Here is a 13,307-nt window from a genome sequence, read left to right as displayed (position 1 = left end):
CTCCGTGGGGCCATTGTAAAGAAGAGGAAGTACTGCGGCGCAGAGGCAGCAGCATCGAGTGTGCAGCAGCGGCTCGAGCTCGGAAATTGCGGCTGGTGCATCGCCTTCCAAGCCTTCCAAGCACCAACCTTTCTGCTTAATAAATCTCCTTTATAGCATTAACTAGTCGACGCGTTGATCCAAGAGGTGGACTTCATCGTATAATTTTTAACACGGATGTCAATCACGTATCGCCCACTTCATTTTAAATTGAAGCAGCTTAAAGTCAACGGGGTTATTTTGCCTTGAAGTATACCGTAACCACCCGGTTGTAGTGCATGAGCCTCAAGAATCGACGTCTGTGACGTCTCGCGCAAGCAATGTCTACGACAGATATCGCCTACATATGCTGCCCCTCTTTACCATGCGCTGACACGCCCATCCTGACAATCCATAACAGCGTTCACCACGTGTGTGCTGAAGGATGCCTAAGATATCACCCGTAGCAAAGCTATCGAAGGCGATGAAAGAAGCCGCTATCGTAGCTTCAAGCAAACACTCGTGCAGGGGCTTGCGGAACGATGCTGAGCCGTGCATGCTTTCTATATAAATGGCTGAACAAATAGCGTCTCTTCCAAACCTGGTTCTGATTCTATATCTATCTAGCTATCAAAAAATAAACTACTTCAGATTCAGATAGCTTTATTCCGGTGTACAGCTGTACATTGAGAACTGCGTACCGAGGCAATTGGGCTACAGGGGTTGCAATACAATGGACGGAGGCCCAAATTCCTTTCGATTGTTTAGGCCCATATTGATGCATGAATGTTGCACGAGTGTTATGCGGTCACGATACGATATTATACAGTGTTATACAATGTATGAGTTCGACTGAAAATTTATCTATCAATGTGAAGAATGAATAGCACTCGGCAACTTTTTTTTTTGTGGCAACTTACCGCACTTACCTGATGACCTGTTCTTTTCTCATCCTTTTTTGCGGCAGAAATATTTGAACACAGGCAGAAAGATTCTTATCAAGCAATCACAGCAGCGTCATCTGGACTAGACATTTCACTAAGCGAACGAAGAAGCAGCTATATCAACAAATACAAAAACTAACGACATCTTCCCAAGTGGAACCTTGATGGGATGCGAAGCAGCAGCGTTGCGCACGGGTGGCGTGAAGGTTTTGAACGGTACTAACACGGGTGCTGCCGTGAGCACTGGAAGATTCGTTTGAAGCGATGGCTGGTGTAGGTCTTGTCGTTGTTTTTTTTTTTCAGAGTGAACACGGGCGCTGGACCAGAGCTGGCGCGCGTTTCGCCTTGACTATACCTCGGCCTTGTGATCGGTGAAGTGCATGCTGATAGGTTCCTGCAGACATTCGACGTCGATGTTGGCAAAGACCGAATCGATGCACGTTTCCCTTATCGTAGTTTCCGTCCCGCCAACATGCACTCCAGCGAGTGCACGTCACGCATGTAATCGATGGGACTCCTCCGCTGACGTCAACGTTGGAGTCTCCCGCTGCTATAAAGGCGCGTTCACACTTGGCCTCGAAGAGAGCGAAACCGGCGAAACTCTCCGCAAACTGGCTCGTTTCGCCGCCCAAGCAGCCGGAAAACCACGCCGCGCGGCTGGCGCGCAAAAATCGGTCCGAGCGCAATTTTCCGCCACGCGAAACCAGATCTGATTTCCGCTTCACAGCTTTGGCTGCGCTAGATGAAACCACGTGACCTAACCAGCCGGTCACAGATTCAACATGGCGGCACAGGCGTCGGCGGTGGCTCGCATCGGCTCAAATCGAAAACTACCCGTGCAGCCCGACGAAGCTTGATGGCCTCCACTAGGACGCGCTCATCGAGAGCCTGACTTGGATTAAGATCACCGAGAAATCTGGAAGTAGACGGTGCTGCGGCAGTCACTCAGTCCACGTCTCCTCCAGACAGCGCTGAACCTGTTCCTTCGGCAGGTTGGGAGCGAAGTGCAGCGCTAGGATCGCGACGTCACCGACGCGCACGGAAACGCACTCGGAGAAGGAGCGTCTTCGATGGGTTCCAGATCGGCTGGCGTAGCCCGTCGCTTGCGGGCGGGCGCTTTGGTGAAAGGCGCGCAGCGCTTTCGAGACGTTGCCGACGACAGCGACGTCGAGGATTCGACGGCGTTTCCACTCGGCACTTCCACTCGGCTTCCTTGACTCGCGTCTCTTCGTGGTTGCCAATGCGTTGAAGACGTCTACGCTCGGCTTCTTTGGCTTGTGTCTCGTCGGTGTTACCCGCGCACCGTCTCCATTCTCCAACGCGATCGGCCTGCTAGACTCACACCTCGTCTGTGTCGTTGGTCTTCCAGTGCCGACGCTTGCGATCGGCTTCCCTAACTCACGCCTCTTCGGTGTTAGGCGCGACGTCACCACTCGCGAACGCGATTGGCTCTGCTAACCCTCGCAAAGCCGGCGACAGCCGGTCTGGCCCAAATGCTTTGTCGGGCGAAGAAGCTTCGCTTTCCAGCATCCTCCCATTGCGAATAAACGAGCAGAAAGGGTGTTCACTCAATGTGCACTCGAACATTGCGAGCGGTGGAGAGGGGGAAGCAAAAGAGGTGACACGCGGCAGGCGAGGGAAAGAGTGATGTCACCGCACACTGCTTGGGAAGGTGTGACCCACTTGGCACCACCCCAACACCTGCAGTGCGTTAGCACGGAGGGACAGCGTTGCACCGGCAAGACAAATATCTGCTTCGCATCTAAAGGCTTCAGCGCCAACCCCTTTGATTATTTTATCAGCTTCCATCCCTTCTGGCTCAGCAAGTGCTAGTAGTCTTCTTGAAGCACGGATATCCGTAATGAATCCCGGAAGTGTGTACGAAAGGTCATGCGGATGTTATCTCAATAACATAAGCCTTCATTTCCTAGATGTGCGGCCCGAGGGCATAGACTGATAATGCCTGATAGCTTTTTCTTCAAAAACACTTAGACCTGTAAGATGGCGCGAAAGTATGGGGGCACATTCCTGTTTAGCTTCACCCTTCTCGACTGCACTATTCGAGTGTGTGTACTCTGCTGAGATAAGACCCATCTGTTTGCTAGCGATAAATACGTGAGCATTTGCCAGATGATGTCAGAGTATGCCGCAACGTTGGAAGATAAGCGCTGACGCGATTGAGGCTGTCGTACCGCCACATTAATCAATTTTTCAACGCTGCGACCTTGTCGTGATTCACTTATCCCTTCCGGTGTAATTGACACCACTAATAGAGACAGGAGTATGGCATATTTACCTTCACGTGAATGCGCTAGAGACTAGAAACATCGACTGTCAGCGCTGCTCAGTCAGTCCCAAGATGGCATTCACCTTAGCAGCTTGCATGTCTCCTTTGAAAACTCCCAAGTTTTCGCGTCCGTCTTGTGCGATTGTGGAAGAGAAGTTGGTGGACTGAACGGCAACAACGCGAGCGTCTCTGAGTCAATCATAGATGGATGATGGATGAAAAACTTTTATTGGGGTCCTGAAGGATTCCACCCCCGTTTTATAGGGGTAGAATCGCGGGCCGCTCCCACGTTGGGACGGGGAGGCCCAGCCTCACCACCGCATCGTGGGCCTTCTGGACAGCCTTGAGTTGTTGTATGAGAACCGGACTCGTGAGCATTGAATGAAAGGAGTTCTCAGAAAATTCTTCATTTTTTCTTTGTAAAGAGGGGCACCTCCAGAGCATGTGGTTAAAATCACTGCGATTCTGGCAGTCTGAACAAAGTTCTGAAATATCGGAGTAATGGCTATAGGTTACGAGGCTAGGGTATGTTCCCGTCTGAAGCATGCGAAGAGAGATTGCCTGTGGCCTAGACAACTTTTCGTGTGGCAATGGAAATGACCTACGGCCTAATTGATAATGCTTCGTGATCTCGTTGAAAGTAGTCAAAATGTCCCTAAAATGAAGGCTGCTGGCTGACTCCTCTGTCTGAGAAGCACAAGTCCCGGCGCGGTAAGTGAAGCCTCGCGCCTTGGAGTGGGCTAGCTCGTTGACATTGGGAAGGCCTCCAACCCTTAAGCCAAGGTGAGCAGGGAACCAAATAATTGTGTGGTGGGTGAGTTCCTTGTGAGCGAGAATTCTCAAAACTTCCTTGCAAACGGAACCAGAAGCGAAGGCCCTAGCAGCGGATTTAGAGTCCGTATAAATATCCGTCCTTTGTGGATCAAGGAGTGCTAGTGCAATGGCCATCTGTTCTGCTTTGTAAGAAGAAGGGGTTCGAACCAACGCCGAGGATAAAATCTGACCCTTAGTATCTACGGATACTACCGCAAAGCGAGCGGAACGCCATACTGGGCGTTAATCATAGAGTTACCTAAAATTAACTATAGTGGACTCTGGCTCTGCGATCGTTCAGCCACCATGGGAATGGGTAGTGCACAGATTTGCCTAGCATTCGTTCTTGCGGGCAATAAATCGCGCATGCGGCTTATATTGCTGGTTTCGGTTTCGTTTTTAAAGAAACAGTGAATTCATGCAGTTTTGTGACCCAATTCGAAATGGTAAGCCTAAAAGACTAATGTGGTGAAGCGCAACCGCTGAACATTCGTTGATGTTTATTTTGTGAGAAAACAGCTCTAAGCCACTCGAACATAAGCCAAAAGCAAGCCAGAAGTATGAAGATTGGACAAATTTTTGTACTACCCATCATTTTCATGCTTGCTGAAGTGTCATGCGTTGCAGCTCCATAGACACTAACGCCAGAGTTCCCTCACGTGTATATTTGGAAACTCTATGGAGTCAATCTTCTTGCGCTAGCTTCGCACGGTCGTGGTCATAGCCGTGCACAGGGTCCCTTCTCGGGGGGAAGGAGAGGGGGCAAATGTTCATCATTCAATGTCAATGTATGCGACGGACCCCCCCCCCTCTAGTCACAGCGCCCTACCCTCCATTTTATATGAATGTTTAGAAGAACCGAGCGTTGGTTGGATCGGTATTTCATTGCAAATAGCATACTGCGCAAACAAACAAAAAACACGGACAAGAAGGAAGAGAGCACCGACAGGCTCAGGTATGTGATTTCTTCCTTCTTGTTCTTGTTTCTTTGCTCAATAAGTCATCCACTATATCAATGTATGGGGCTGACTTTGGGTCACTCCTTTTAGGTGACTATGGAGGGCGCCCTCCCATAGTCACCCCCAACCGTTTGCGCACGCCTATGGTAGTGGCATGGCTTCCGAGATGGGAAACCCGCCACGTGCCCGCTATCTCGGAGGCAATGATAGTGGAGACCCAAACAGCTTTCTACAAACCGTGCGTCATGGGACATCCCAACTTCATTTTGTCGCACCCAGATACCTCGATACAACTAGTAGTAATCCGGGCGAGGTATCCGCGTCACTCGTAGATTCCAAGTTAGGAGCACTTAATGCGGGCCCGGCTGTCGTATGCTGTCGTAGTCGCTTGGCGTACTGCTCCATGTGTATCACATTGAGCGCGCGCACACACTAAGGAGAAGTTTTCTTCATCTTATTCGTGCGCCTTGGTAACCATCACTTAGCATCAGCGAAATAAAAACGAATAGTGCGCTTGTCGCGACGCAGTCCTAACCACGTTAAAATGATAGGGGGGTGAGTAAGCAAGCTTGAAATAGAAAGAGAGGGAAAGGGCAATATAGGGAGGAAAATTAAGAGGGCAAGAAAGGAAAAGAAATAGGTAAATAGACAAAAGAAATTAGTAGAAGTAAAGAGAGGAAAAGAAGATGAAAAAAAACAGAAAAGAAGAAAGGAAAAGAAAGATAGGAGAAAGAAAAAACTGAAGAGAGACAAATACTGTTTTGTAGTCCGAGGCGAAATCCGGAAAGAGGAAGAAATAGACGGAGAGGATAGCGCGCTGCAGAGAAAGTGCTATAGAGAAATAGAGCGCGATATAGAGAGCGCTATAGACAAATAAAGTGTTATAGTGAAACAAAGAAGGCTGCCCAGCTCCGCCTTCGCACCCCTAGTGCGAAGGGCATGTTTGTAGTAGTAGCCACCTCTCGTTTAGTTCTAAGAAGGTTCGCTGGATGGCGGTACTTGTATATGATCAATATATGATGACAAGATGCGAGATGGCAGTACTTGGAGTGTTTACTAGATGGACAAACGGTCAGACGAATGGACGTATGGACGGGCGGATGAACGCTTCCCACACTCATCATCAATCACTCCGTGGAGACGCTGTGATTTTTTTTTCATACATACTGCCTCTCCTAGCGCCTTATACGCCACTTATTCAACTTTTACATATATACTGGCTTTTGAATGACAGCGCGACTCCTCACTGGGGGGGATCAGTGCCCAGTTGACAAGCAGCATCATTCGACGCGTACTAAAGAGGTGATGCTCGAGTAATGGACATGTTTCAATGCCCCACCTATAGCTTCCTGTATCCTGTCTCTTATGATTTTCGCAACTAACTTTTATTACCCGCATGCTCAATAATAATGATAACCACCTCTATACGTTATTATGAATGCAAGACGAAAATAAATGTGTTTCATGGAGGTTCCGACTTCCCCGCCAAAATAAAGGGCACGCACTCTATTATCAAGTTCTCCGGTATTTGTTTAATAAACCAGTAGATAGAAATGGACGACAATAATGAATTAACTCGCTGTTTAGCATATGCATCGTTTGTCGCACGTATTGTACACACGTGAAATTTCCTCTTGAGCCGCTCTGCCGATAAGCAACAGACGCGCTTTCGTGCGTTACAAAACTTTGCCGGAACTGGTAAGTCGTTCTCGAAAAGGTTACCACAAAAGTTAAGCATTATATCATGCCCTAAACGTGCATGCTGGGTGTGAATACAGTCCTCCCGTTGGTCTTTCTTAGGCGCTTTTTTTTTCATATTGGCTTTCTGTCTCTTTCATTGTGGATTTAACTACGCTTAAAACAAGATATGATGAAGTGATGGGGGTGGTAGAATTATTTCGTTGAATCGGGAAGTTCGTACAACTGAGGAAGGCGATTTTCGTTGTTTTTTTTTTTCGAGGTGTAAAATTGTAAGATAGCGTCACTCAAAAGTTACCGCCACATTTTATTTTCCGCTTATATACGCCAGCGCGAGTGAAAAGTTCGCAAGGGCAGCCCGATCGTGAATTTCTCCTATGTACGTGCCGACAACCTAACCTATGGATACGTGTCCCGACAGACCGGAAAAAGAAAATTTCTTCGTTATATCGAGAAATTTCTAAAATCTGGTTTCATTTGATCTACCTTGAACTTTATAACGTCCTCGTACAAGTATACAAGCGCACCTGCGCCGCGAAACGTCAAACGAGCAACGATAGCGCTTCACGGGGTTTGTTGAATCTCGCAACCGTCCACAAATGAACGAGCCCCCGTTATTACATCGTATCTTTTTCTAAACCTGCAATATTACGCAACGCAGTCTATTGAATCAGTCGAGCCCAGCTCATCTAAAAACTGACATCGCCACACGCGCTATATATCTCGAGGCTGCTGGCATTGCCCGCAACGAAATTAGCCTTCAACGACTGTGCCAAGAGGACGCGCGCTCAACTTTGCGGCTTACGCCAGTCTGTTTGAACGGTCGCAGCAGCGCTCGGCGGAAGTCCAAGGACATCTCAGTCGTTAAAGGGCCGTCGCTACTGCGTCGGTCGGCCCGGCATCCCGGGCCCGCCCCCCTGTCGGCTCTGTTTTCCTGCCTGGAGCTTGCACACCCAGTCATTCGTTCATCGCTCTTTTTTTGATACTTTTTTATACTTATTTCTTTTCTTTCCCCCTGCTCTCGGTCGTTGCTAAATCCTACCGCTAGCTTGACTGTGACACAGTTTGACTCGAAGCCCTGTGTTGCGTGCAACAAAGGCGCGAGTGAAATTGGTTTGAGTGAGGTATCGTCTTAAGTACATGCACGTACAGTTGTGCCCACTGTTAAAGGAAACACTGAAATCAAAAATCTCCGCCGCTTTATCGCCTCTGTTTCCCTGCCTGAAGCACGTACACCCAGTCATTCGTTTTTCGTCCATTTTTATTGTACAGTTCATTTTCTTTATTTCTATATGTTACCCTGCTCTCTGTCGCTGCTAAATCATACCGCTAGATATATTGTGACACAGTTCGGCCGAGCGAGACCTCCTATTGTGTACAGAAAGTCGCGATATACCATATCTACTTAGAGAGGCATCGTTATAAGTAATATATGTACTACAGTCGTGAACAATATCAAAGTTAACAATAAAATCACTCGCGATAATCCGTGCCCTCCTGTCGTTTTTGTGTTTCGGCCTGGAGCACGCACAACCAGTTACTCATTCGTCACGCTTTTTAGCTTCAACTCTTTTAGATGCGAAGTAGCTTTTTCGACTAGCCTGTGTAACGCTGTCCCTCCATGCGTCCGTACGAACGCACTTCTTTTGTCGCAGGTCTTGGAGCGGTGCCAAGTATGTGACGCCGCAGCTGCGCGTTGACGTCACGCTTTCCTCTTAGTGCGCGCTTACTTGCTTCTCTCCCTCGCCTGCCGCGCAATCTCCGACGTGCCCACAGCTGCCACCACGTCCATTCGGTAGCAACATCTGCCACTACCCCAGCTTGCTCCGCTACCACGACTGCCACTCGCTAAAGCGCCGACTCGTCGGTTCACGCGTCATAAACCTAATGCGCGCCTAACGTATGTGTTGAAGCATGTATGTACGTGTCACGTCTCTCTCACTTCACCCTCTCCACCACTCGCAACGCTCGAGCGCACATCGAGTAGTAACACTTGGTTCGTTTATCTGCGATGGAGAGGACGCCGGAACACGACGCTCTTTCCCCCACCGAAACATCCGCCGAAGCGATTAGGCCTAACACGGCCGTAGCCGGTGTTACGAGCGTTAGCGAAGCTGATCCCGTTCGTGACGTCGCGCCTGCAACACCGACAAGGTGTGAGTCGATTGATTGATTGATTGATATATTGATTGATTGATTGATTGATTGATTGATTGATTGATTGATTGATTGATTGATTGATTGATTTGTGGGGTTTAACGTCCCAAAACCACCATTTGATTATGAGAGACGCCGTAGTGGAGGGCTCCGGAAATTTTGACCACCTGGGGCTCTTTAACGTGCACCCAAATCTGTGTAGACGGGCCTCTAACATTTCCGCCTCCATCGAAAATGCAGCCGCCGCAGCCGGGAATTGAACCCGCGACCTGCGGGTCAGCAGCCGAGTACCTTAGCCACTAGACCACCACGGCGGGGTAAGGTGTGAGTAAAGAACACCGATCGCGTCCTTGCAAAACGCTGCTGCTTCGTATTCAACCAGGGTTCGCTTTGAGACGATGGAGCCATTTTTTTTTCTCGCTTCTTCCCTGTGATTTCCCTTCTCTCTGTCGTTGCTGAATCCTACCGCTAGCTTGATTGTGACAGTTTGGCTCAACGCCTCCTGTTGCGTGCAGTCAAGCCCATAGCGACAATTGGTTTGAGGGAGGTGTGATACGTAATGCGCGCAGCCCACAATTGCGAACACTAGCAAAGGCAACGCTTTTCCAAGAGCATAAGCAGTAACCGCGCTTATGCAGAATAACATACGAGTGCATGGGCACGTTTGTTCGAATTCATAAAAAGAAAAAGGCAATGTTAGAACGATTTCAAAATGAACGAAAAAATAGGAACATACTCAGATGTGCTGTACCATGTTGCGAGTACAGCGCTTGTCGTGCGTTCTTCATTTTGTGTTTATTCCGGCGCTACTTTTGTGGCATTATGGCCATGTTTACTTGCCCTTGCACTCTTTTTTTTTCCTCTTTGTTTCTATCCTTTCATTCTATCTCTCCGTCTTTCTCGTTGCTAAATCCTACTGCTAGCTCGCTTGTGGCAGTTTGGCTAGGCGCCTCCTGCATCGCGTGGCAGCAATGTCGCAAGTGACAGTTTACTTTAGGGAGGTGATTATATGTAATGCTTCAGGGATACAGACACATTTTTTGTGTGTGTGGGGGGGGGGGGGGGGAGGAAGAAGGAGGGAGTTTAACCATACTTTACGTGTGCACGTTGAATTGAAAAAAATGATGATGAACTGAACTCCCCCCCCCCCCCAGACAAAACTTACCTAATGTATGTACCACAGCATCTAGCAGTCATGTTACGTGCATTGTATCTAGCCATATACCGTGTAAGTTAATATATGTTACATAGTATGCAAAGAATCTGGATAAACTCATTTGACTCTACTTGTCACATAACGTAGCATAAATCAGAACGCTCTGGACGAAAAGGGCACGTTGGCAGTCCATGTTTATGAACTGCAAACGAACGCTGGAAACAAACACACAACGAAAATACACGCACGCACGCACACATGAGGTTGTAAGTGGCGCGACCTGCACGCATGCGTGATCTTTCGTTGTGTGTTCATCTCCAACGCGCTTTTAGCGTTCATAAACATGAAGTTGACGTCTACAAAGCAGGCGACACCAGGGGCTGCTCCACAACTGTTTTACTGGAGGACGGGGTGGGAGAACTTACGCGTTATGGTTTGGCGATGATTCCTCCGTGGAAAGAGGGGGGGGGGGTGAAATATAAAGGGGGGGGGGGGCTGCGTCTCTTTTCATTCTCACCTTTGGCACCACCTTTGGGTGACACAGGTGCGGACGTTCGGTAATCTTTATAGCTGCTTTATAAGCATTTCTTATCTTCTAGATTGCACTCACTGTCAACAGGTTACTCGCGTTTTGTCGTACGCTGCGTTTGCCACTGTCTCGTAACAAGTATTTTTTTCTGAAATGAGGTCGCCTAATTATCCAGCTCCCGTCGTCTGATTTCTCACCCGGTAGACCCACTCAATGTAAAGCCTGACACTTTTTTTGTTTTTTTTTTGTTCTCTATTTGTCGGCTGTTATATGTGCATGTTTAATTTTACGATTGAGAATTCTCTCAAAACCAGATCTACATGCACCTGTTTCCATCTCCGCTTGTCGTACGCTGTGTAACTCTTATTTGCACCAAGAAAACGTCTCGCTGAAAGCCAGCCAGTGTTCGTGTGGTCTGCATTTTAACGAAAAACCTGTTTTATATCGCACCGCGACCTTCCTCGCTGAGTGCCTGCTGCATGCCATTTACCCCCGACCTTATGCAATCTTTTCCATTTACCTGTGTGTCTTCTGCGACGTAACGCTCATTTTCGGTAATGAGAACTCCTTTAAAAAACGAGATCTTTTTGCCTGCGTTTCATTCTCCGGTTGTCGTCTGGGACGTAACGCCTATTAGCTCTGGCAGCGCTCCTTCTGAAAGCCAGTGCCTGTGTCTTCTGCATTGCAAAAGAAAACCAGTTTCAAACGACACCGAACTCCCACGCAAAGCGCACCGTGCATGCCATTTTCACTCGCGCTTATGCAATCTTCATTTTTCTCTTGTTTCTTTCTCTCACTTCCCGTCTCTCATTGTGCCCTTTCCTTTGTTCACAAACGGTCGTGAAATCGTTGTCACGTGACCGATCGCCACGTGGGCTGACGAGCCTCTTCTCTCCGAGCGAAGAAGGTCAACCGTTCCGCATCAGTCAAGTGAGGCGCGCGCGTCTGCTTCGGCGACTTTTGCTCGCCAGCATAAACACTGATAGAAAGCCTTGATCGGCGCTCGACGGGCGCGCTTTATTCTCGACGCCGCTTTCTTTTTTAGCCGTTGGACTCCGTCACGCCGGGAGCTCTTCAATGTTCCTCGTGCATGCTCGCTATATCACTCTAGGAAAAAAACGAAAGTAATGCCGCTCAAAGCGTAAACAAACTGTGAGGTCACTCAATAGACATGTTGTGCATTTCGAAGCGTAAGCTTCATTGAAACGTAAAGAAGAAAATGTGCCGGAGCTCATAATGCCCGAGTTTCAAGAGACCTTGCAAGGCTGCTCGAATGCCTTCTTTCTTGAAATTATTACAACACATTTGCGCTAGTCGCGTCTCGGGAGTTAATAAAGTTTCACCATCCATCCATTCATTTAAAAAAAAGACAATTTTGGCCTTGCAGTCACTTTATATGGACAAGTGGAACACAAGTGAACGTGTGGAATTTATATTTTATAGCACCTCTGGTCATTCTTTGTGGAAAATACCTTCGCCGTAATATTCATCAGATTTATTTATTGATTTATTTATTTATCTAGTTTTTTAAGATACCTCATGGGCCCTGTACTCAGGGTTTTACATAAAGAAAGGGATAAACAAATGAGATAGGTGATTTACAACCTACGACTCGACGTAGTTATGATGTCTGAGGGAAGATTGTCCCAGTCAAGGAGGATTAAAAAAATTGCTGGAGTGGAAGCTCCCGCAATGCCTTGCTAGCAGAAGTGAAGCCATCTTTTGCCACTGCCAAGATGGCGGAAACATGCTCTTTTCTGATAGTGCCCACTTAGAGATCAAGTGCTTTGATATGTTAGTGCAAATTCTACGATAGTTTTATATTGAAATACAGTTGTTCCCGACGAGATAACACACAGAAACGAGAATGGGTGACTGAATTTCCCAAGTACTTTGCCTCCAATCGGAGGCTCACGAAGAAAAACTAGTTACACTAAGACGCACTTGGAGCACTATGTGACCTGAAAAAGTTTCTACGTTACACTCGTTGGGCGTTCGAGAGAAACGCTCCGTTCTTAATTGCTGAACGGTGATACTTTATCATGCCCCTAGTAAGATGGCCGCTGCAGCCTCCATCTTGCCAGAGGCCCGGCTTCACTCCTAGGCAATGATTTCCACTCTAGCAATTTCTTTAATTCTCCTTGGTCCCAGTCCATGGCAGTCTTAAAAAAAACTAATTCAAATTACTCATTACAAGCACTCCTGTGCTTCTAATAAAATTCTTTATTGAATACACGTGCGTTTACCGTTTTTACTCAACCACAGGAAATCCTCGTGCGAAGTTTCACCTGTAATCACAAGGGGTAAAAAGGGCGTTCGTCAAGTGTTCCAACAATGTGTGACAACTCAGAATGCAACCCTGAGGCATCAGACCGTAAAAAGTACTGAGCAATCGTGCGAATGTACAAATACTCTGAAAACTTGGGTTCGTGAAAAACTGCTGCTGCAAGATTCTGTCGGAGTATGCTGTCGGGGGGCGGAAAGAGATGTGCTTGGTATCTTATTGGCGCATGTTTCAAGTCTCCAGAAATTGGGAATGAAGCACTTGCTTGGTATCTTATGATAGTTTGTACCTCAAACTAATCAGCTAAGCCGCGGCAGTCGTACAGGACAATCACAGCTGACAGGATGGCAAATTTTAAAAGAATTGCGTAATCCCGCTATGAATGCATTGATAGGAAGAGCTCTATTGATGTCCTAGGGAAGGCAATCTAGCCTGCAGCGCGCGTCTCTCGTCGGAACAAAA

This window comes from Rhipicephalus microplus, chromosome 8 (genome assembly GCF_043290135.1).
Source record: "Rhipicephalus microplus isolate Deutch F79 chromosome 8, USDA_Rmic, whole genome shotgun sequence".
Lineage (NCBI taxonomy): Eukaryota > Metazoa > Arthropoda > Arachnida > Ixodida > Ixodidae > Rhipicephalus > Rhipicephalus microplus.
This window is presented reverse-complemented; position numbering follows the sequence as displayed.